Raw genomic sequence first — 27,265 nt, forward strand, 5'->3', positions numbered from 1 at the left:
AGGCCACAGGGAACTTTGCAGAATACTGACCACAGTTATCTGAAGAGACAGGACACACAAAGGGACACATCTGGCATTCATGCCATTCCTTCACTGTTACTGAAACATGCATCCACTTGGCAAAGTTTGTCTTACTTTTCAGATAGCATGAATGAAAATCAAGAAACCAGAGGTATTCCATAGTCAAGTTCCTGACTACTCTGCTCCAATTATCCAACATTCTTAAAAGGATTCTTTAACCAAGCCCTTGTCCAATAAGAGATTTAACAGTACTTGAGGACTACAGTATGTCCCATTTCTCTTCTATTTCCCTTGATTTCTCTTTCTCACTCCAGTGTAACAAACTGCTACAGGTTTTTACCAAAATACTGTAGCAGTAGTTTGAAATGTGTTATTTTGCATTACCAAAAGTGTTCAATCACATCATAAAGGGTGACATTTCCATATAACTAGATGGCCAAACAATGTCTAATACAGTGATTTTGCAAATTCAGCATAGTCGATGTGTTCATCATTGTTCTTGTCATCCTTTCTCAAAACACCATCAAGTTAATCAGTTCAGCTTCACTCATTGGTGGTGCCTGTTCATTATCCTCCTCCTTATGGATGTGAGTGATGTCTGTGGAAAGTTCTAGGTCATCACACAAATTATTGTCGTCATATTCAAGCATTCTGAAATAACGGAGCTGTAGCTCTTGTGGAGACATCTCCGCCTCTGGTTTGTTGATGACACTTTTTAGATACTCTGTGATATGCTCTTGGTCATTCACTGTGTTCTCATCCAGGCCCACGCTGCCGGGATGGGAGCAGCTCACTCCAGGCACCTCAACCCTGGCATCTGAAGCTTAAAAGGCCAAGAGCGGGCCACATGGGAAGGGGGTTTTGAACAGCCAAAGATAATCACGGTCACCAGTACCCTCACTGCCCTTAGTTTCCAAGCAGTTTTCCTCAGACATGAAGCCTTCCAGCCAACTTTTCCTTATTTTTTAAAGATAATCTTATTTGTTTTTAATTGGGAATAGGTTTGGAAGAATTTCCCAGATAAATTGGTTGTTTGTTTTTAGTTATTTAAATTTAGTTAATAAATACACAGTGTAAAATTCTAGAGTATGAGCAATTATGTTATGAGTTATGAATTATGGTACCTTGCTTCATTTATATTTTCATGTTGAAAGTTAAGGTGAAACATTACCTACCCTTTTTTTCTTAGTGAAAAGAGCTTCTTACATTCTAAAAGCTTAGTAATTCTATGTTTTTGAAATGTACAAACAGCTAAAACTTAGTTTTTCTCTCTCTTGTAGACTTTGTATTGAGGAAATTTCCATAATTCAATAGTTATACTTCTAATATTTTAATTGGGAGCATTTAGAAAAGTGAATGTGCTACATTATTCTGTAACTGGAGATTCAGTTAGTCAGTATAATGATGGTCTTTTGCCAAAATTAATTCTGACAAGGAACACTGGCATAATATATTAAATGCCAAGCCATAGAAACAACACCCCAGAAATAGGAGTTGATGATTCAAGCTTGGCAGAGCGTCCTTGTGCTCAATGTTAAAAACTAGCTTAAAGGCTGGCCATAACAACGTTTGAGAAGGAAGAATTCTTCTTTCCAACGTGTTCCTCAAGTTCAAAAACATAATAGAGATTTCAAAGAAATCTTGTTGAAAAATACAGGTCTAGAAAATAGTAAGGTCAAGAGATGAACTTGGAAGCCACCAATAAATAAAAGCCACAAATTATCATGGGAAGACTTTTCTTTTTTTTAAAGCTTTTAGACAGCTTCCATCTGAGGACTATGTGCTGGTCCTTACCTTCTGTCCTTTCAGTAATGCTTTTACTATCTTTAGGTTTGTTAATTCCTCATTAAAGTTGTAAGATGGATTAATCTTTAAAGGTAACAAACTTTACAAGAAAATTCATGAGTAATTTCACCTCAGTTAATTATCTCATGTCCTTACATTTGATCTTGTCCTTGTAACCATAGAGAGCTTTTTTTTCTCAAAGTTCTTCAACAACCCTAGCTGTCTCTTCATTAATTCACAATGTTCCTGCAAAGCACTATACTAGAACACTCATAATAAAGCCATTAGAGTCCTAAGTATTATTTTATGCCCTTTTACTGTGAGACACTTCAAAGTTAAGTAATACATTTTCCTATGTAATCTTTATGAAAGTGCTACTGCATATTCAAATCAATAGTTTTAGAAGTCCAGTATATCTGTTTTATTTCACAAATGAGTAACTTGAGATTAGAGGAAAACGGTATTTGAATGAATGAGTCCAATAGGAAAAAAAGTGGTAGAACATGAATTTTCTGTGAAGAGAGAATATTGTGCAAAGTTGTAGAGGTGAAGAACTCTCCCAACATCCAGTTTTTTGCACCTAAACCATCTTGGCTATTCTGCTACCACAGGATCTGAGCCACTGGGAATGGATATGCACGTATGAGTGTGTGTGTGCGTGTGCATATGTATACTTGTTTGTGGGTATGTTTAGCTAAATATATTTCTATATTTTGTCACCCATAGTATATTTACTACTGTACGTATATACACATATATATATGTATACATACATACACACACACACACTACGTATATAGCACATTTTTGTTTGTGCCTTCAATATCTTTTCTATATCCAGTTTTATACAGGCATTTTCTCCAAATATATCTCTCTATATTTTTCTTGTCCACAATAATGGAAAAAAAATAGAAAAAAATGAAAATTTAGGTTGAGTACTGGACAACGATTTTTTCCTTCATAGAGGAACACAGACACCTATATTTGTATTTAAAATGCATTTTTTTATAACCAACATTTCAGTTTATAATACTTAAAATACATTTGGCTAGTTTTAAAAAATTCCGATTAACAAGGGAAACCTATTTGAGATTTTGTTAAAATTTCAGCTCAAATATGAAGAAGTTATAAAACACACAAACCATAGTTTCTTAGAACTGGAAATGCTTTGGGGCGCCTGGGTGGCACAGCGGTTAAGCGCCTGCCTTCAGGTCAGGGCGTGATCCCGGCGTTGTGGGATCGAGCCCCACGTCAGGCTCCTCTGCTATAAGCCTGCTTCTCCCTCTCCCACTCCCCCTGCTTGTGTTCCCTCTCTCGCTGGCTGTCTCTATCTCTGTCAAATAAATAAATAAAATCTTTAAAAAAAAAAAAAAGAACTGGAAATGCTTTAAGAGTGCATATAAATTGTAATTGAACCATAATTTAGAAGATGAAGAAAAATCCTCTTTCACTGAGTTACTATCATTCAGAATATCTTTTAGAGAGTGGAAGGGACTTTTTATGAGAACACATAACACAATAGACTAGTGTTGTAATAGTGTAAACACTGATTATGATTACGTAGAAAGTAGTATTCTCAGGTTAAAAGCTTGGGCTCTGGAGAGATTTTTGAATTCTGGTTCCTATACACTTTATAGCTATCTGAGCTATTTTATCTCTTTTCACTTTCTGTTTTTGGATAATAATACTATGTTTTTCATGGGGTTGTTAAATACATATTTATGTAGGTATGTTAGAGTCTAGCATATATTATGTATTCAATAAATATTTACTATTACTAAAGCAACTATGAGAAATTGTGAAAGAACAGGTACTATCTTTCCCTATTTTGGATTGTATTTGGAAGGAGAAAGGGAAACTAAGGATGATTCATTTTCAGGGAAATATAGTTATCAAGGCTTTAATTTTAAAGAAATCAGTACTTAGTGAAATAGTGCTTAAATATTAGCAAGTACCCCTTTATGGTCTCTACTAGGCAATCCAACAAAGCAATCTGCACTGTGTTGGAGAGAAAAAAAAAAACCAAAAAACAAAACATGTGACTTCTAAGGAAACTGTTCAAACTAAAGGAACCCAAGAATGTTTAAGAAATACTACTAAGGAACGGCAAAAAAGCATAAATGGAATTAGGCACTTCATTTTCTTAAACTGAGGACATATATTGGTTTCATTTCACATCCCATTCCCACAAATTGCTAGTGTCTTCATTGATTGCTACTTTGAAGATGTCTCTGAGACTATGGTTATATTCTTCAGGAGAGGGGATAGTCGGGGGTGCCTGGGTGGCTCAGTCATTAAGCGTCTGCCTTCGGCTCAGGGTGTGATCCTGGCATTCTGGGATCGAACCCCACATCAGGCTCCTCTGCTGAGAGCCTGCTTCTTCCTCTCCCACTCCCCCGCCTGTGTTCCCTCTCTCGCTGTGTCTCTCTCTGTCAAATAAATAAATAAAATCTTAAAAAAAAAAAAAAAGGAGAGGGGATAGTCTATAACAATGTCTGTTACAGGTGAGAAGAGGTGTGTTAGTGGCAAGTAGTTTATCCAGGGGCTAGATTATACAGTCAAAGAACCTTAGAATTCAAACATTCTCAGAGATAATATAGTTCCCCTTTCAATATAATTGCTGGAATCTCACATGTTTGAAATGTAAGTCACATGCCTTATTAGATTTTGAGTTTCTTCGGAACAAAAACTAGGAAGGACAGGTTGAATTTTTAGGCAAAAATTAATTCAGTCAATAAAAATGAGTATTTCTAACAAGTATTTCACTCCAATAGTGACATATGCTTTCTTTTAAGTAATGAGTACCCTTTTTGAGTAATTGTTTAAGAGGAGACTTGATGACATATATCTTCTGGATAAAGGGAAATACTTAGAATACATAACATTTAGTTTCTGACATAATTTTAAAATTCAACAATCTCATGAATATCATGAGTACCTGTCCTAGCAGAATTACGTAGGAAATAGACACTATTAAAAATTAATTCCTCATTCATGAGGCATCTGGTTGGCTCAATCACAGAGCATGTGATTCTTGATCTGAAAGTCATGAGTTCAAGCCATATGTTGGGAGTAGAGCCTACTTGAAAAAAAATTAATTCCTCATTCATAAAATTAAAAATGGAACATGGAATACACTTCCGGAAAGCCCCAAACAACGTTTCTGTGATGAAAAACTAAAATATAATCTTCAAATGTAAAATAATTAAGATGAACTCTAAAACATGCTTGAATAATATTATAAAGGTGAAAATAATGAGTAATAAAAAGAAACAAGTAATTGACTAGATATGGTAATTTTTTTAAACATAAGCTAAAACAGGTAATATTCTTATATTGTAGAATATACGTGACGAACCTCTCGTATGAAATCCACTACATTTGGAAATGCAGATTTATTCCACTATTAGGACACCTTTTATTCAGCTCAACTGTCCAGATTCTCTACAGGAACAGCTGAGATATTTAATTACAGGAGGTAAGACATAGGATTTTAAGTCACTTCTATGCTATTTTACAAGATACCCACATAAGATATTTTGTAACTGCTAGAAACACATTATCATCCAACATATTTTAAAGTAAGAACTTGAACAAGACAATAGAAATAACATAATACATAGTGTACTTTATTTCTGTTTTATTACCTCATCACTCTCAGAGAATACAAATAATCAATTCATACTTTGGAGACTAGGTGTTGATCCTCCTTCTCTGGCCACAACTCAGAATTTCCAGTATGATGCATTTCAAGAGATTCGGGAACCTATGACTTTCCAGCTACTTATTGAAGTTACTGATGAATTAGGTGGGAAGAAAGCTAGTCAGCTGTCAGCCACTACAACAGTCATAATTCATGTGTTTCCTTGGACCACAGTGGAGCCAACTTTTTCCACAAAAACAACTACAACTACAGTAAGTACTTAGTGATGAAATATAATTCTAAAGTAGTCTGAATTAATCATAAACACAGAAAGTATTTGGGAACTCTTACAGGAGTTATTCTTATATTTTGGTAATAAAAGACATTAATGAAATAGTTACTTTAATACATTAGAATTTCCATCATCAGAGTAAGGAAAATTTGTTAGAGCTGTTAGGCAGTAATTTTGAGTAAAAGTAAATATTCATTTTTATAGGCCTTTTTGAAATTCTTTAGTTTGGATTTTTTTAGTAATTCTGTTCTTATGATAGCATGCTTTTTCTCCATTTAAATGAATACTTATGAGGTTTTCTTATGTACATAGCACTCTATAAGATTTACAAAAATAAAAGTTTGTGTCCTTGAAAAGCACAGTCTCACCGGAAGACAAGATATACACTTAGAACAATTTAAATAAATACTAGATAATGTCAAATGATAGCACAATTATTATTTAACTTTGAGTTTGAAAATAAGGTAAATTTATTTGGGCTGAGATACACGGTAAGTTCTCTATGAATAGAGAAGAAAAACAATAATATAGTTCTTTAAGAATAGATTTTTTTAAAAATTTAGAACAGTATTTAATTGAAAATCAAATGTAAATAAAAATCACAGAATTCACAGTAAAAAAAAAGAATTTTCAATATCAAAATAAGAATTTGTTTTAATTATTAACATTAAATGTATTAGTTGTTTCAGGGGTACAGGTCTGTGATTCATCTGTCTTATACAATTCACAGCACTCACCATAGCACATACCCTCCCCAATGTCCATCACCCAGCCACACCATCCCTCCCACACCCCTCCACTCCAACAACCCTCAGTTTGTTTCCTGAGATTAAAAGTCTCTTATGGTTTGTCTCCATCTCTTTTGTTTCATTTTTTCCTCTCTTCCTCTATGATCCTCTGCCTTGTTTCTCAAAGTTCATGTATCAGTGAGATCATGTGAAAATTGTCTTTCTCTGATTGACTTATTTTGCTTAGCATAATACCTTCTAGTTCCACCCAGGTCATTGCAAATGGCAAGATTTCATTTTTTTGATGGCTGGAGAATATTTCATTGTATATATATACCACATCTTCTTTATCCATTCAACTGTTGATGGACATCTGAGCTCTTCCCATAGTTAGGTTATCGTGAACGTTGCTGCTATAAACATTGGGGTGCACGTGCCCCTTTGGATCACTACATTTATATCTTTGGGGGTAAATACCCAGTAGTGCAGTTGCCAGGTCATAGGGTAGCTCTATTTTCAACTTTTTGAGGAAACTCCATACTGTTTTCCAGTGTGGCTGCACCAGCTTACATTCCCACCAACAGCGTAGGAGGGTTGCCCTTCCTCCGCATCCTCACCAACATCTGTCATCTCCTGACTTGTTAATTTTAGCCATTTTGACTGGTGTGAGGTGGTATCACATTGTGGTTTTGATTTGTATTTCCCTGATGCCGAGTGATGTGGAGTACTTTTTCATGTGTCTGTTGGCCATTTGGATGTCTTCTTTGCAGAAATGTCTGTTCATGTCTTCTGCCCATTTCTTGATTGGAGTACTTGTTCTTTGGGTGTTGAGTTTGATAAGTTCTTGGTAGATTTTGGATATTAGCCCTTTATCTGATATGTCATTTGCAAATATCTTCTCCAATTCTGTTGGTTGTCTTTGGTTTTGTTGATTGTTTCCTTTGCTTTGCAAAAGCTTTTTATCTTGATGAAGTCCCAATAGTTCATTTTTGCCCTTGCTTCCCTTGACTTTAGCGATGTGTCTAGAAGAAGTTGCTGTGACTGAGGTCAAAGAGTTGCTGCCTGCGTTCTCTGCAAGGATTTTGATGGATTTCTGTCTCACATTTAGGTCTTTCATTTCTTTTGAGTCTATTTTTGTGTGTGGTATAAGGAAATGGTCCAGTTTCATTCCTCTGCATGTGGTTGTCCAATTTTCCCAATACTATTTGTTGACGAGACTGTCTTTTTTCCATTGGACATTCTTTCCTGCTTTGTCAAAGATTAGTTGACCATAGAGTTGAGGGTCCATTTCTGGGCACTCTATTCTGTTCCACTGATCTATGTGTCTGTTTTTGTGCCAGCACCATACTGTCTTGATAATTACAACTTTGTAATAGAGCTTGAAGTCCAGAATTGTGATGCCACTAGCTTTGGTTTACTTTTTCAACATTCCTCTGGCTATTTAGGGTCTTTTCTGGTTCCGTATAAATTTTAGGATTATTTGTTCCATTTCTGTGAAAAAAGTTGATGGTATTTTGATAGGGATTGCATTAAATGTGTAGATTGCTCTAAGTAGCATAGACATTTTCACAATATTTTTTCTTTCAACCCATGAGCATGGAACTTGTTTCCATTTCTTTGTGTCTTCCTCAATTTCTTTCATGAGTACTCTATGGTTTTCTGAGTATGGATTCTTTGCCCCTTTGGTTAGATTTATTCCTAGGTATCTCATGGTTTGGGTCCAATTGTAAATGGGAAATTAAAGAAGAATTAAATTCATGGAAACAAATAAAAATGAAAACACAACTGTTCAGATCTTTGGGATGCACCAAAGGTGGTCCTAAGAGGAAAATATATAGCAATATAAGCTTTTCTCAAGAAACATGAAAAGTCTCAAATACACAGCATAACCCTACACCTAAAAGAGCTGGAGAAAGAACAGCAAATAAAGCCTAAACCCAGCAGGAGAAGAGAAATAATAAAGATTAGAGCAGAAATCAATGAAATAGAAACCAAAAGAATAGTAGAACAGATCAACAAAACTAGGAGCTGGTTCTTTGAAAGAATTAATAAGATTGATAAACCCCTCGCCAGACTTATCAAAAAGAAAAGAGAAAGCACCCAAATAAATAAAATCATGAATGAAAGAGGAGAGATCACAACCAACGCCAAAGAAATACAAACAATTATAAGAACATATTATGAGCAACTATATGCCAAAAAATTAGACAATCTGGAAGAAATGGATGCATTCCTAGAGATATATAAACTACCAAAACTGAACCAGAAAGAAGTAGAAAACCTGAACAGATCCATATTCAGCAAGGAAATTGAAGCAGTCATCAAAATTCTCCCAACAAACAAGAGCCCAGGGCCAGATGGCTTCCCAGGGGAATTCTACCAAACATTTAAAAAGAATTAATACCTATTCTTCTGAAACCGTTCCAAAAAATAGAAATGGAAGGAAAACTTCCAAACTCATTTTATGAGGACAGCATTACCTTGATCCCAAAAGTAGACAAAGAGCCCATCAAAAAGGAGAATTACAGACCAATATTCCTGATGAACATGGATGCAAAACTTCTCACCAAAATACTAGCCAATAGGATCCAACAGTACACTAAAAGGATTATTCAGCAAGACCAAGTGGGATGTACTCCTGGGCTTCAAGGTTGGTTCAACATATGCAAATCAATCAATGTGATACATTACATTAATAAAAGAAAGAACAAGAACCATATGATACTCTAAATAGATGCAGAAAAAACATCTGACAAAGTACAGTACACTTTCTTGATTAAAACTCTTCACGGTGTAGGGATAGACGGTACATACCTCAATATCATAAAAGCCATCTATGAAAAACACACAGCGAATATCATTCTCAATGGGGAAAAACTGAGAGTTTTTTGCCTAAGATCAGGAACATGGCAGGGATGTCCACTATCACGTGACACTGCTATTCAACACAGTCTTAGAAGTCCTAGCCTCAGCAATCAGACAATGAAAAGAAATAAAAGGCATCCTAATCAGCAAAGAAGAAGTCAAACGCTCACTCTTCGCAGGTGATATGACACTTTATGTGGAAAACCCAAAAGATTCCACCCCAAAACTGCTAGAACTAATACAGGAATTCTATAAAGTGGCAGGATATAAAACTAATGCACAGAAATCAGTTGCATTTCTATACACCAATAACAAGACAGAAGAAAGAGAAATTAAGGAGTCAATCCCATTTACAATTGCACCCAGATTTATTTTTTTAAATTAATTAATTAATTAATTAATTAAAAAAATTTTTTATGTAAAGAGAAGAAGAAAAGCTTTGCAGGGAGAAGGTATAGAATTACCTAGGAAGAGTGTAATCTATTCTGGGAAATGCTGGGAAGGTAGTGAAGCTGGAAGCTAGATTTATGTCAAGAAAATGAAGCTCATGGTAGATAATGTAAAATATTTGAGCATGGGACATCCAGAATGCAGAGATTAGAAGTCTAGATAATTACTGAAAACAGAAAGTTATTAACTTTCACAGCAGAAGACCGACTCACAATGCCTCATACACTTTGTTAATGTGGAAATAAAGAGAAAATCAATGATGTGTAGGATGGCTTTGGAATATGCTGTTTGATTTCAAACAGGTGGACTTTGAACATCCAAGTAGGAATTCATATCCATGCCTTCACTCACATTATTATGATGCTCCCCATATAACTGAGCTAACACAATAAGATATGATTGAATTAAAATAGCCATTTGTTGGAAAAGTTATAGAAAATATCTCCCTTGCTTGATATCACAGTCAAGAAGTTTTGCATTAGCTGTACAAAATCATTATAATACAATTTAGATTCTCCTGATCCAAAGAAAACAAAACATGGGATTAAAGTGGTGTGGGACTGGTAATGCTCCCCAGAGCCCAGCAGAAAGAAATTTAAATTCTCTCTGTGAGAAGATAACAGTATACTAAGCCTCCAATTATTTCTAACAATTTTTTCAATCTAGGGAACACCACATGATTAAATATAGCTAGGCACATGAGAAAATAAGATGTCATAACCAAGAAGCAACAAAACCACAAAAAGCATAAACAGAAACAAAATAATTATTCTTATTAAGTTCAAGAGATATAAAGTCCAAGTTTGAAATTTGTTCAGGGTATTAGAGACTATATAAGTAACACAGAATATCTGAAAACATATCAAATACATCTAGAAATTTAAAATACAATAGCTGAAATTAAATCCTGACCATATTGATATATAGCATATATAAACACTACAATGAACAATTACTGAATATACATTTTTTACAGATTTTATTTATTTATTTGACAGAGAGAGAGAGTACAAGCAGGGGGAGTGGCAGGGAGAGGGAGAAGCAGGCTCCTGCTGCGCAGAGAGCCTGACGTGGGGCTCCATCGCAGGACCCTGGGATTATCACCTTAGCCGAAGGCAGACGCTTAACCGACTGAGCCACCCAGTCACCCCTGAATATACATTTTTTTAGCACACATGTATGCATTAAAAAACTGATCATACATTAGTCTATAAAGCAGATCTGAACAGATTTCAGGGGATTGAAATCATGCTAAGTATTATATGTGACTTTAAGAAATTATACTGGAGATCAAAACAAACTGGCATTTAGAAGTTAAAAGAATAAAGACTATTTTTAAATAAATGAATGAATGAAAATACTACATAATAAAACTGTGAGATGGATGAAGTTAAAACAGAATTGAAAGATATATTTTCCTCTGAGTACCATTTTAACTAACTTTAATATGTAGTATTTTTGTTAACATTCATTTAAAAATATTATCTACTTCCTTAAAACTTATTTTCCCTGCATGTTATTTAAAACTACATTTCATCTGAAGTTAGAAAAAGAGTAAAAAATAAACACAAATAGACTTTTTTAAATGAAAAAATAAACTCAGAGACTTTTTAAATAACAAATGAAATTAATTAAATAGAAAGCAAACATACAAAATAAAGCAAAAAGTTGGTTATTTGAAAATAATAATAAAATCTATATATTACTTTGAAGAGGCTGAAGGTGAAGAGTGAAGTCACATTTTACTAATGTCAGAAGGAAAAGGGAATACCACTGAATACGGCAACTCTTAAAAAAAAAAAAAAGATCCTAAGAGAGTATCATAAACAACCTTGTCATTATGTTTGATGAAGAAAAATCAAGGTGGGAAGGCTTTGCTTACCTCAAATAAAGGCTTAATATAAAATGCAATAATTAAGATAGTGTGGTATGGGTGCATGGGAAACAACTAGACAAGAGAATAGAATAAAAAGTCTAGCTAATAATCTACAACAAATAGACACCATCTATATCAAAAATGACACTACAGAGCAGTGGTAAAAGGATGATAGGTTCAATAAACAATACTGGGCAAAAGTCATGCATATAGACAAAATAAGAATGATCCCCAATTCAAATAAGCCCAGGAGAATTTGTAGACTTTAATGGCAAAAATAAAAAAAAAATAAGGGGCACCTTTCTGGGTCAGTCGGTAGAGCATGTTACTCCTTTTTTTTTTTTTTTTTTTTAGTTTATTTATTTGAGAGAGAGAGAGAGAGACAGCCAACGAGAGAGGGAACACAAGCAGGGGGAGTGGGAGAGGAAGAAGCAGGCTCCTGGTGGAAGAGCCCGACATGGGGCTCGATCCAAGAACTCCAGGATCACGCCCTGAGCCAAAGGCAGACGCTTAAGGACTAAGCCACCCAGGCACCCCGGAAGAGCATGCTACTCTTGATCTTGGGGTTGTAAATTCCAGCCCCATGTTGGATGTAGAGATTACTTAATAAAATCTTTAAAAAAAATAAAAATAAACAAAATTACTAAACTGTAGAAAGAATATAAGACACTATCTTAATAATTTTGGGGTATGGAAAGATTTCTTAAGTAAGACCAAAAAAAAACTAGACATAAGGAAATTTTTTGGAAATTGAGTACTTCAGAATTAAGTACTTGTTATTGGTAGGATATTTTACAATGTGACTTTTGCTCTGAAATAAGTTAGTGGAGAAGACCATGTGTAAGTTTAAAAATACTGGGAATAGGTTGACAATTACTGAGATTGTGTTATGGGTATCTGGTGAGTTATTGTACTACTTTTTTAAACTTCTGTATATATGTTAAGTATCACAAAATAGTAGTAGTAAGATAATTGAAAGGGAATTAATCTGAGATTCCTATGCACTTTTTTAAGCTATTCTTATTTAATGCTGCAAATTTTTCTCCAAATGCCCTTCACAACTTAAATTTTCTCACTTTTTTTGGAGCTTCATTAAAACTATCTGCTTCGGAGCTTTTAATCGTATTTTATATAGTCAAACCTGGCAATTATTTTAAGCATAAATATTCTGCTGGTCATTCAGTAAATTAATTATTAGCCCCTACCACTACCCCAGAGTATGTGACCATGGAACTCTCTTTCACATTCCACAAATATACTTTCAAATTATTTTGTAAGTAAAGTAAATATTACCCAAGACTGATCTATAACATAGTAATATCATAAGATGTTATAGCAGCATTCTAACCAGTAGAATGTATTGCTTTTCATTTCTGACTCAACATGGACATCATCTACATATTCTGAGTCAATTTCTCTACTGGATCTTGCTTCTTTGGGACACATCATTTTAGCCAGTACCATGGTGGAAAGAAAAAATCTAATTTATACCAACTCATTGATTTTTATCGTCCAGATTTCTGATTAATAAAGCAAAATCTAGCAAAGCAGAATGCTTGAAATAAAGCATAACAGAATAAACAAATTCTGTAGCAAGTTGCGAAAGGAGTTTCAGACTTGTAGTTGAGTGGTACTATATAATCCATATAACTCTTGACAAACTACATTAGACTTGCTAAAAGAGGCAAATCAATTAATGCTGCCTAGAAATGATTACAAACGTGTCACTTAAGAATTTACTCCCAAAGATTGTGGCAAATGGTCTAAGCTATTTTCCATAAGCCATATCAGCTTTTATGCTTCCATGTGTACTTACATAATACACGCATCTCTACAGGGAGATATATATGATTCTCTTTGCAAAAAGTATTACCAAAACCGAAGTAACCTTAGAAATTCTATAGTTCAGTCCACCCATTGTGCAGGAAGGAGAAATGATATCCAAACAAGTCATAACTTCCATGTTCTTGAGAGTGAGCAGACAAAAACACCTGCATATTTTAAGACAGGTTTTTTAAAAAGATAATATTTCTACAGGCTTATTTATTATATTATTGACTAGCTATTATTTGTATTTGACCATGTTATAAAATTACCCATAAAGATCACCTATGTCTTTAGATTATCTATTTATCAACTGCATGGACAAGCCTTGTGCTGGTTGGAGTACAAAGATAAATAAGTCAGGGAAAATCTTCTTGTTATAAATAATAGAATATCCAGCTTGAAGTGGCTTAACAATAAAAAGTCGGGTTCAAGAAAGTAGAAGACTATTAGGACAAAAAATTTGAAGATGTCTAATATCAACCTAAAGAATATGGACTTCATCTTCCAATCAGAAATGTCCAAAAAAGGTGTTACAAGAAATGGGTGATGGGGGGCACCTGGGTGGCTCAGTTGGTTGAAGCATCTGCCTTCAGCTCAGGTCATAATCTCAGGGTCCTGGGATCAAGTCCCTGAATCCCTGCTTCTCCCTCTGCCTGCTGCTCCCCCTGCTTGTGCTTGTTCTCTCTCTCTGTGTCAGATAAATAAAATCTTAAGGAAAAAAAAAAAAAAAGAAAGAAAAGGGTGATAGGATGATCAGATATGTCCAACAAGTGTAACTAATTTAGAATACATGAGGGAAAGATTGGAAAATAAAGCCAGCAGTGCCCATGAAACCAGTTAGGATCCTATTTTATTAATCCAGATAAAAGAGTTAGGTCTTCAAAAGGCAGTGACACTTGATGTGGAGTTGAAGTGCTAGATCTGAAATATACATAAACAATAATATTCACCATTTATTGTGATTGGAATTTGTGTATTACAATATATTGTGGGAAAGAGAATTTCTCTTAGGATTTAGCCATTATTATTACACTACATTTTTTTTAACAAGGCAGATCTTTCAACTTTGAATGTTGAATGATATATGAAAACTTAAAAACATTTCTAAGTGGTTAGAATACACTGCCAGAATTTTATCTGCTTCTAAAATATAACTATATAACTATAAAATCCATTACAAAAATAGAACATTCTTGAAGCCAGAATGCTAGTAATGTGCATCTATGAGTTATAAAGAAACTAAGGTCTGAGGATAAAAGATGCAAAGTAATTAAAAATAAATCCAATCATATTATAAATATTATAGGAGGCATCTCCAGCATGAAATTCACTATAAATTCAGATATTTTAACAAAAAAATTATTCAAAACTCTTGAAAAAAAAAAAAAAACTAGGGCATCTTATAAGTTGTAATCTAGTGAAGGCATTCAATAAAGACCTCTGCATCTTTTACAATGCCAAGTAAGGTAGTTGGTAAGTTAAAGGATCAATGTCATCCGTTATAAAAAGAAATATGATCATTCTTAATTGGGGGCAGGGAGGATTCATGAACTGTTGCAGAATCTGATGAAAGCAATCATCTCTCTCTCCAGAACAAAATGTGCACATGTATATGTGCATGCACTTTTATATTCAACTTTACAGGCTTGTACTACCCATCCATAGAACCCAGATTAAGAAACCCAGACTAAAAATAAGAGTTTATTCCTGCTTCTGAATTTGTTAAATAAAAAAAAAAAGTTTCCATGGGCAAAACATATTTCTATTATTATAAAGTAAACAAAGCAATATAAGCCACTAAAATAAGTACAGAGAAAACTTTACACAATATATTTCTTATATATGTTAACACTCGCCATGCCTTGAAGCTTAGAAAGGAAAGTAAGAAATACTTTTATCTTAAATGTAGAAAGACTTAGTCAAAGCAGCTAAGAAGTAAACCCATCTCCATACTAAGTAAAATAAACAGAACTACTGTAAATTATCTCCTGATTAACCTTCATCTTTGAACCCATACGTGCCTACTCAGAGGTCCATCTCAGGGCAGGTAGAGAACAAACTAACTTGTGTTTCATGAACTGAATTAAACTTGTCCAATTTAAGTCCGGATTGGCTAAAAAGACAATGAGGTAACTGGCTAGACACCATTTCCTGCAAATATAATCCCCAAAGGATTATGAATCAAAATTCCTCAAACTATCACATGCAGCAAATTGAGTTCCATAGTAAAAAGCCCAGAATTAATATCCATAAATCACATTAATTTATAACTATATTTTTACTCTGATTTCAACATAAACAATGCATGGGTAAAAGAACAGAAGGGAGAAAATCTCTATAAATAACTCTGTCCAATCTTTTCATCAATTCATTCTAGTTACCCATCCATGTTTCATGATGTGTAGCAGAATAATAAAAAAGGTTTTTAACCCACCAATGAAGAACTTGGAAAAGGCGTTAGATGCTTTAGACTTAATCTGAATTTTGAAAACTAATCCTAAAGACATGGCTGCTTAGAGATGAGGGATTATGTCTTTACAACCTTACATGTTTTCTACACTATCATGCTCACTGCAGAGGCATATTATTATCCCAAGGCTGATTTTGATTCATTGAAGACCAATCCTTTACTAGCATTATACCTCACAAGATAGTTTTCAATCAATCAAATATGTCTAGAACTTTGTTTTCAGCTGATAATTTGGAACAATGGGGTGCTGCTCATTCAAGGTAATGAAAGAGTACTAGTAAGTATTCAAAAGTTTTATAAGCTGGTTGTTTAGCCTTTTGTAGCTTGAAATCAGTCATGATGGGAATATCAGCACTATGGAATTTGGTAAATAATATATACCAGAATTTTTTTTTCTTCTTTTTAAGAGGTAGTTTACCACCACACTACTGGATTTGTCCATCTTATTCTTTAGTAAATTTCCCAAGGCAGAAGAAAATTAAAGTCGGTAGAAAGAAGATTTAAGTAAGATTAGCAAATACTTATGTATGATAAGCAAACGTTTAGCCACCAAAAAATGAAAGAGCATTTATTTTACTTTCTTACCCTTCATTTTGAAAAGCACTCTAGCCATATTTTTATAGGTCAGAGTATCAGCAGAAGCCACTGGCATGTTCTACTGACCTGAGTCTAGGCTTCACTTCTTGCATCTGTTCAATATTACAGAAGAAACTCGGAAAATATATTACTTGCTGTGAGCTATGGTTTAACACCCACTCTTCCTTGTATGCCTAGAAAATACAGCCCATCATTGGTATTTCTATAATCACCCAACATCTCCTACCCCGAACTAAATTTATCTTGTTCTTTGACTTTTTTAATATGCAGAAATAATGACACAGCAGTATTGGTAATAGTGGTCACTAACTGATTGCCTACTGAATGTTATAAACTTATGGAAGTATTTTTACTCCTTGTAGCAACTTTACTAACTAGGCAGCACTGTTCCAAACAGGAATTAAATTCCCCAATTTAACTAACAGTCATAATTTCAGCTCAGATCTGCTCTCAGATGCTACAATTGTTCTACTGTCCCAGTATTCCTGTATTTCTTAAACTTGATTAATCCATGTACCCCCTACAAGGAAAAAAGAAAGAAAAAAACACTCTCAGATATTCAGCATTGCTTTACATTATTTTTGTAAGAAGAATAGAAAAAAATATATTAAATTATAACTTTTTAAATGTAGTAAAAGAATTATAACAAATTCATTTGTCCTATTTTAAATTATTCTTAAAAATAAATCGGTAAAAAAAGCATTGAGGTAATGGGTTGACAATGATGAATATAATAAAATACCTTTATTGTAGGCCAGAAGTGGAGAGAGTGTGAAGAAACACATAACAGGAAAGCATGCCTATTTTTATCTGCTCTCATAGAACATGCAGGAAGATATATTATGAGATATGATATATGTATACCTCTGTGGGGAACAACAATGTAAGTTCCCTTGAACCTACAGGGAAAATGAAAATGTTTGTTTCATATCTCAAGTCATCCTGCTATTCAACCTTTAACTACAAACCATTGTAATTTTTCTTCTTTAAGCAGCAGACAAGGAACTAGGTGGCTAAGTCACTCTTCTCTCTTCAGATGTGGCTTGGGAGTAAAGTCTCTTGGTGACCCTCAAAACACTGCACTTTTTCTTCTCTGCTGACAAGTGACATAGTTATGCAAGTGTTTGGGCATTTATTTCCATGTGTCTTAAGTGTGACATTTATATACCCTATAAGAAAATCAGCTCCGTGAATAGTGAAAATCACATTTTACATTCATTGATTTCTTGGTCTTTTTGTTCAGTCAAGTCCCAGTAGGAAATCGACACAAAGTAACAGAAGACTTACAGAAGGGCTTATTTAAAAAGGTGTAGGCAGGGATATGGAAAACCAGTATGGCATAACTTTGCCTATCACTTCATAAGCAAATTACTTCCTGGACAATTGGTATAAAATTTTCTATTCTGATTCTATGTGACTATTCTATTGCCTAAAAGTACATGACTAAATCCCTGAGCTACTTACCAGAAGACCAAGGGTTTATTTTTAAGGAAAATAGTTGTTATTAGTGTAGTTGATTTATTTTAAAAAGTTATTTACAAACTAGGAATCAATACTGTAAATACATTATTAAGCATATTAAAATTTAATAATTTAAACATTTTAAATTTTAATATTAAAATAGTAAGTAATATTTCACAAAATATAAAGAAAGTCACATGACCTTCAAGAGAAATAATGTAGGGAATCAAAGTGAGACAAATCACTAATTAAAGAGACTTAAGAAATGTTTTCATTTTGTTTTCCTTTCTTAAATAATGTTTTTTAGCTAGTGGCCCTGTGTCTCATTTTAGGAAAATAAAGTTGTGCTGTTAATTACTTTAAACTTCTGTCGTTATATTTTTAAATAATCTTTTCACGTTTTTTTCTTGTTTTCTGCCTTTGTTCTAAATTTTGTTAGCACCTCACATATGAGAATGAGTAAGAAGTTCTAAGAGTAATATCATAGTTAAAAAAAAGGAATTAATTTTTATAATAACTTCATGTTAAGAAAACACATTAACAATATTACTAAATTCTCACTACACTCATTCATTCTTAGTATGACCAGGTCTTCTAATCAAAAGGAAATAAATTTGAAATGAAATAAATAATAATATAATTTCATATAAATTCTGTCAGAATTTTTATATAGATAGCAAACAGTCTTATGGCCCCAGTTGTGGAATAGAAAGAATGTAGTGTTGGGAATAAGACAGATCTTGGTTTGAATTCCAGGTCTTCCGCTCAATAATTGTGTTAAAAAAAGAAACAATGGGCCCAAAATGGAGTAATTTGTGCTAAGCTCCCCGTCAGCAAATCAAGACTTAACATCCAACCTAAATGCAGTTTCCTACCCAGCTATGTAATCATAACTGGTCAGTCTGGAATTTTCTGGTCAGCACTAGTGAAGTAATCTGCCTGACAGACCCCTTCCACCTCCCAAAGAAAGATTAGGTAATTGGATATATTCTTGTCCCTGACCCTATCTGCCTATAAAAGTTCCATTTTGTACAGCTCCTTGGAACCCCTTTCTATTGCTAGATGGGGATGGGATGCTGCCAGATTCATGAATCATTGAATAAAGCCAATTTGATCTTTAAATTTATCAGTTGAATTTTGTTTTTTAACAGCTATGAACTGGGGCTGAATTATTTACCACCTCTGAGCCTTAATTTCTAATCTGCCAATGGGGATTTTAAAAGTTACTTCAGAAGTCTCTCCTAGTCCAGTGCTCAGTACACAGGAGATGACTAATAAGTATACATTATATTAGTTATTTTATAAATGCTTATTAATTGATGAAAACATGGAAACAGATTGTTTGAAAACATCTGGCATTAAGTGATGGCTGAAATGATGCTCAAACCTCTTGAAAGACAACAGAATTTACCACCCCAAAACACACCTCTTTGGCATAAATTATTTTATTTTAGACTGATTATTTTTAAGAATTAGCTGACACAGAGAAAGCTCTGAAAACAGAGTAGAAATCAACGTTTTGCAAGAGACATTTATAAGGAGAATCTCAGTTTATAAGGGTATTTATTGCTCTCTATACCAAGAGGAAGATCACTGAATTTCTCTAAATTCTTTATCAGTGGGATGCAACTGACTTAAATCTGCATACCAACCTTACCCTTGTGTTTACTGCTTTTCCTGGTGATGTCTCATAACTGGCTTCTCTTTACACCCCACCCTAACCACATCAACTTGTGTCTTTAACTGGAGATGGTATTTAAGGTGGTGGCTAGGACCATTTTGGAGAATTACCCATTTTTTCTGGATATCTCTCATGTATACAGAAGGAATACATATTATTAAACTTCAGTTTGTTTTTTTGTTAATCTGCCTTTTATTACGGGGGGTTCTCGGCCAAGATACTAGGAGGGGAGAATAAAAATGATTTTTCCTTCACTACACTCTACTTCTCATTTGCAGTTCCCTCTAAGGAAAAAAAAAGTTTTCATGTTTACTTTAGAATACAAATCTTTTAAAAATATTTCTAATACTTATTAATTTTTATTAAAAATTTGGCAAATGAGAAAAATTAGTATTTCTGATTAAATTATCAGTGTTTTAACACTAAACATAACTTATTTTCTATATAAATCTGGTTTATATTTGATTTTAAATCTTTGAGACACTGCATGAGAAGCAACTATTTTATAAACTTGAGTTTCTTATTGGCAGATTTTTAAAAACTATCTTCGATGAGAGTTAAATGAAATAATTTGAAAGTCAGCAGAAATACATAAATTGTACTCTGCTAGGTTACAGCCTTGCACATCTGCTGTGACTCTAATACCCACTGATGAAAGATTTCATGACAGGGAGAATATTATTATTGTCTTTTCTGTAAAATATAACAAGTTAAGTAATTAAGGTTATGAATCAAACCAAATTAACTGCACACAGATGTAAGAAGCTTGGTACATGATCAAATAACAGATGAGAAATTCTTTTGTTTTCATTGGTGATTTACCTAATGGTGAGATAAATGTCTGATGACATACGTAGTCCAGTGTCCTGTCAATCCTTAGCCATTTATTTCATCACTCTTCATGTTCGTGAGAAAAAGGAGTAACTGCTTGATCAACTATAAGAGTATCTTCATGGTTTCTGCTTAAGCAAGTTCAAAAGCAGGTTAAAAAAAAAAGTTGCAGCCTATATTTAAAGTGTAACTATAAAAAGAGGATACTTTGCATAGTAATATATACATGACCTACAATAAGTTCCGGAAACTCTCAGATGAAATGATTAAGTCAAATTTTAATGATTTTTCTTACAAGAAAATAATTCCATTAATATATTAACAAAACTTTATACCTAGCCATGAAATGTTTGTTTATGAATTTATCCATATACAGATATACTATACTATACTTTACATACATACACATATACTCCTGATATTCCAGGAGTTTAAATAACTTGCCCAAAGTCAGACTTAATAAGTGGTAGAACCAAGAAGACTGGCAAAAAGATAGTGAAATGGTAGAGGTCTGAACAATCTTCTGGTGTGATGAGTTAGAGAAAATTGTGAAATAAAGTGAAGAGATTGGCAGGACTCATATCATGCAAATACTTATAAGCAGACATGTAGATATATTTCCAGTAAATGAAGTTATAAGTCATTATGACAAGTACTGTAAAGAAAGAATAAACAATTGTTGTTATACAGACAACATCATAAATTCTGAATATGGGAAGCTCTGGAAAGAGATTTTTGAAATTTATGTAGGCCTTTGATGGGTAGAATAAGAAGCAAAGATATTTAGAAATGGTGTAAATTAAGGAATAAAGGTGTAAGAATACATGATCTTTTCTTGAAAGGAGAAAAATTAAGCATGTGAGGAGGGTTGGCCAGGAGAGGTAAGCCCAGGAAGGTAGATTGATACAGGTCTAGAGTCAATGATATGGATTTTAGACTTTGTTTTGTAGACAATACAAAGCCAATTTAGATTGCTGGGAAGTGTAAATGAATAGTTGCAGGATTAAAACTATATTAGCAGAGTAGAGACTAGAAGCGTTAGAGGGGAAGACAGGGCAACAAGGCCAGTTAGGTCACTATTGCAAGAAGTAAGGCAAGAGTAAATGTCCTTGTCCTCATGACTGGGGGACTCCAAAAAGTTAAAAATCAGTTAAAACATAAGGTGATAGTATAAAAAACTATGGAAGCACTCAGAGCGTCAAATGCTAACCCTCAAATTCAGTTTTTAAAAATTGTTTTTAATCATCAGTTGAAAGAGCATTTAATTGAGAGAGCCAAGCCTGCATATAATACATATTTAAATATTTACTATGTACATGGATTACCTAAGGGATTAGAATAGGTATATGTATTGTACAAAGATCAAATAAAACAAAGAGAGACATAAAGGTTTGTAATAAATATATTATGAACATACGAGTCATTAATATAATATTTAGTTCCCACAGAAACATTTTGCTTTTTTATACAATTCCCAGAAAAAAAAAGTAATAACCTGATCTGTCTTAGACTTTAACATATTTTTTTAAATGGTGTGGCTTTTTTTAAATAAAGGAATTAGATATTTTTAGTGCGTATACCTGAAAGAGAGAGATGAAAAAACAGAATAAAGAAACTGGGAAATCTACCCATATCTGTCAAGTAAACCAAGTACAAGGAGTAAGGATGATTCTTTCATCTAACCTTTAAGCAATTTTCAAATACCTTTAATTGGATCTATACAATTCAATTACCATGACCAAAACAACAGCAACAACAACAACAACCAAAAAAAAAAAAAAAAAAACAAAAAAAAAACCACCAAAAACCAAAACCAAAAACAGAAACCAAAAACCAAAACAACAACAAAAAACACTACATATATCTTTATATGATATAGAAATTCATTTTTCTCAAAACTCTCACAATATCCTCATTTTCTTGGGAGGTAGGTATTGTCTAGTAGAAAGAATGTGATCTTTAGGGACACACTAAGCTGTATGTAAACACAAGTTCTACCATTTAGTAACTGTACAACTTTAGATAATATACAGAACCTCCCTGGGCATCAGGCTGCAATTATAAATTGGAAGCAGTGAACACCTTTCTTTTAGGATTAGAATTAGGGGAAACTGAAACAATACAGCTAAAAGGCTTAGCATCAATCATGGCACATGGTGGCCATAAAATAAACGCTACTCTTATCCGTTTCAGTTTAAGGTTTTTTTTTTAAGGTTTTATTTTTCCTTTATATGGTGATTCTGATGCATATTTCTTGGGCTATAGTAAGTGTTCAATAAATATTTGTTGGAAGAAGGAAGGAAGGAAGGAAGGAAGGAAGGAAGGAAGGAAGGAAAGTAGGAAGGATGGAAGGAAGGAAGGAAAAGAAGGAAGGAAGGAAGGAAGGACACAAACTTCACAGGCTTAGGTCTGGGGTGTCTTTTTTAAAATATTTTTTATAGTAGTGGCATTCTTCCCAAATATGTTTGGTAGGAATATTTTATCTTAACAAGCTGAAAATAGCTAGGTGATTAAGACATAATCAAATTGTCATCCGTTTAGTTTATTTATCATTGGAAATACAGTATATTATTTAGGAAAACAAGGTCACAGTATTTCAACTGACACTGCTGGAACCTGGTCTGATTACTCAATCTTGCTTTGTCCAGACATGCCCTGATTGTTGTAGTATAAAATAGAATGTTTAGTCATATAATACCTAATCTCAACAACTACCAAAATTCAACAAAGTAATCAGGATTCTTCTCACTGACTTATATAAGTAGTGCTATTTTTGCTACTACTGTTGCTGATGGATTCTTGTTTGCAAAAGTATGTTTTCTCCCTTTCTCATTTCTGTGAAACCAGACCCAGGATTTAAATTTCTTAGGAAACAGCATGCCTAATGACTGTGTTCACAAATTTATCCTATCCTATGCTGCCATCTACTGGGAATATCATGTTGCTTAGTCATGGAAATTAAAGTCTATATTAAATTTTGTATTATTAGCTGTTTTTTAAACAGTAACACTTTAGATGAGGATTCATCTGAAAAACACTTTTTTGTGTGTTTTTAAGATAGAGAATGAGAAAGGCAGCAACTTTTTTTTTAAATAATACTTTGCCCTGTAAGCAACTCTCTGATTCATTCAATCTCACCAAATTTCATTGCTATCTTCTCTGTGCCAAGAATTCTACAGAATCCGTAGCTCTAAGATGATTAAGTAATGACCCCTTTTAAATGGGAGTTTATTTCCCAAAAGAAGAGGCACAATTAAAAAATATAAATATGGCAAATTAATTCCAAATACTACAGTAGAAATGTGCACAAGGAGATGTGGTGCCCGGAAGTCAGGCCTGAAAAAGCAATGATGGAGGATAACCCTGGTAAGTGAACAAGCATTTACCAAAAGTTCACCATGACAGGAGAGAGGATTCTAGCCAGAGTCAATTTTATGAACAAATACTTTTGTTTCCAAACAAAGACATTTGTTTTTGGTGGCACAAAGAGATGTTGGTTTATTATGCTTTGTAATTTGCTGTTTATGTGTTGTATTTTTCAAATGAGTCTCAGGTGATGATCTTATTTTAATAATATAAAAAGAAGAAAGAGTGAAACATGCAAAAAGCACTCTACTCAGCATATGTTGTTCTTCATTTTTTCAACTCTACTGCTACCAGTTCTTACTAAATATTTTTTATATTTCTCAGATTACTACTTCTGTCTTAATAAAGATTTCATATTATTGGAACCCTGATAACTGGATTCCTGCAGTGCTAACTCTAATGGGAGTTCTTTGGTGGTGTGTCTCTATGCTGTTGTGTGGTGTCTCTTTGAAGAGTAAGAATTGAATTGCTGCTTCTATTTGAATTTGTTCATTGCTCATAAAGTCTATCAAGAATGGCTTAAAAAGGCCACAGTGGATGTGGAAACAAGAAATTGGGGGGCAAAATGTGCTGAGCACCTATTACTTTTATGCTTTACATGTGTTATCCTTGTTGTTATCACCGTGAAGTTGAGAGTCAGGTAACAGCATCACTGCTTTTTATTTGGATACAGGATGTTAACCAAGATCTTCTGGTTCTAAAACTAATGCTTTTTTCTCTAAACCATTAGTCAGATAATTCACTCTAAAAAACATTTGTCTGAAAAATACAGTAAACTAGGAAAGTGAAATAACTGTGTTTAAAAATCTATGTTGCACCTATTTCCTACTCTTCTTTTAATACATTTTCCATCTGAAATCATATCATGGAAGGGGCTGTACGAATGTGCTATTGCCAGGAGGATCATGACCAACTGTCCTGCTGCAACATAGCATCTGGTAAACTAGAAACTTCTTCCCAAGTATTCAAATGCTATCTAACATAGTCGTGTGTTGTTCTTTTTTTTCCTTTTCTTTTCCTCATTGCAGAAATGGCAGAGTGATCTGAAATATCTTTAGCAGCTGATATTTTCTTCTTCTTTTTTTAAATAACAGTAATAGAATTTCTGACTTTTTTTTTCAAACATTTTATTTATTTATTTGATAGAGAGTGAGCAAGACAGAGAGAGAGAGGGAAGGAGCAGGTACAGGGGAAGAAGGAGGAACAGAGGTGGAGGGAGAAGCAGGCTCCCTGCTGAGCAGAGAGCTTGAGCCCAAGGCAGATGCTTAACCAACTGAGCCACCCAGCCGCCCTTAGCAGCTAATATTTTCTTAAGGAGATTTTATGAAAATGATTTAAGGATATTTTTTCATTTTCATATACAAAAGAAATACTTTTTAATTAGCGTTTTGTTTAGATTAAGTTTTATTTTTTTGTTCAAGGACTGTTTACCGGGGAACTCAATGATATTTGTTTAATATCAAAGCAGATAACTGATTTTAATAATTTTGACAACTTTGATTAAAAAATAGGTGTTCAGTTTCTTTCTTAAAACTTTCCTTCTCTGTTTTTTGTTCCTTTATCCATAGCGCTCCTGCCTGCTCAAGATTCTTTCCCTACTGTCATAAACATCAACAGATCATTTTTCATAACATCCAGACAATAAAAAGCACTTATAAGTAAATTATAGTGAATGGTAACTCATAAAGAGAAACGAAAGAATTTAAGCCTATCAGTTGAAAGTGGAAATGGAAATTGAAGGATAAAAGAGCTAACATTCAATTTTAAATGATTGACACTGGCGATATCAGTTATAAGGGAAATCATATTCTAAGGTTGACATATCTCTAGAGGTATAAATTGATGGTGTGTATTGGTGAGGTGGCATTCAAATTTTCATTGCTCTTTCCTTTTTTCCCTTTTGACATCTGCTCCAACTCCCAAAATTGGTGAAATTAGATTGCATAGACAATATAGTCAAGCTGTGACTAAGGATGCCTATGATGCCCACTTATCCTTATAATACTCAGGTATTCAACAAATGTATACACATGACAAATTGTCTTATAATGGTTCTTCGATTACAATATTATTTAGCATATATTTTATTTCAAATTGGAGTTAAAATGTTGAAACCGAAGCGCAATATTTTACTGAATTAAAGAACTAATTTTTATGCAAAACTATATCTGGTTCAATGTCTTTAGATAGGTAAGACGTTTTCCAGTCAATGCCAAAGTAATTAGCACTTAAACTAGTTTAATAAATATAATTCATTCAACAGGTTTTTATGCAATACTTAACTGTAGAGTTCACTATGCAAATTACTTGAAAGAATTCAAAGACGTGTCAAACATGGTCTTCACTCATCAAGAACCCAAATTCCAGCTGGGAAAAGATGTAACTAAAATATAGTAGAGAATAATGCACAGTGGTTTATAATTCCTGCCAACATGCTCAGCACACGTAATAAGCTCCATAGGTATTCAGAAAACACTGCTAGACCAGTCAGAGGAAACTTCTGTAGAAGAATTACCACTTGGGTTCACATGAAGAATATATGTCTTGTTACAGAACATTTAGAACATATAGCTAGAGAACTGTAGGAGAGTTTGCACAGTGATGAGTTCAAGGATGATGTACAAACTCAAAATCTTTTACAGCTTTCTCTCCACCTGGATGGCCCAGCTTTCTCTTCTCATTTGCCTTTCTCATACTATGGAACTAGACTCAGATATCCTCACTGCCACCCTCTCCAGTGCCACCATGTAGTCAATGTTAGATGCATCTATAGAAATCTACATATAACTTCACTGTAGCATGTATGACACTGTATAAAAATATACATGTGTGTCAGTGTCTTCCATCAAGCTATTCCTTTCACAACTTGCACTAATGGATTTTTTTTTTTTTTAACTTTGAAGAACACTGCTGTGGAGGTAATATTTGCAACATATCCCAATATCTCAGAGCCTGGAGATGGAATAAATGACTTATTCCCCATTTCTCCTCTTCCAATATGTCTCTTTCCTCCTTCAAAATTTTTTTAAAGACTTATTTATTTATTTGAGAGAGAGAGTACACACATGGTGGGGAGGGGCAGAGGGAGCGAGAGTCTTAAGCAGGCTCCACGCTGAGTACAGACCCTGATGAAGGACCTGATCTCCCAACCCTGAGCGAAGCCAAGAGTCAGGTGCTCAACCAACTGCACCACCCAAGCACTCCTTTCCTCCTTCAAATATTGAAATATTTCAAATATTGAAATATACCTTTGAGGTATATATAACCAAATTTTAGCAGACATTAACTATAATCGTTACCCTCAAATTCATCAACAACTTTAATTTCTGGCTCTTGGGATTTATTTCCACCATTTTTCTTGGCATATTTCAT

General features: G+C 33.8%; 1 pseudogene; it reads right to left on the reverse strand.

Moving 5' to 3' along the window:
* Window positions 1-468: 468 nt before the first annotated feature.
* On the reverse strand, window positions 469-27,265 carry LOC103658777 (annotated as a pseudogene).

Source organism: Ursus maritimus, unplaced genomic scaffold (genome assembly GCF_017311325.1).
Source record: "Ursus maritimus isolate PB19 unplaced genomic scaffold, ASM1731132v1 scaffold_3, whole genome shotgun sequence".
Lineage (NCBI taxonomy): Eukaryota > Metazoa > Chordata > Mammalia > Carnivora > Ursidae > Ursus > Ursus maritimus.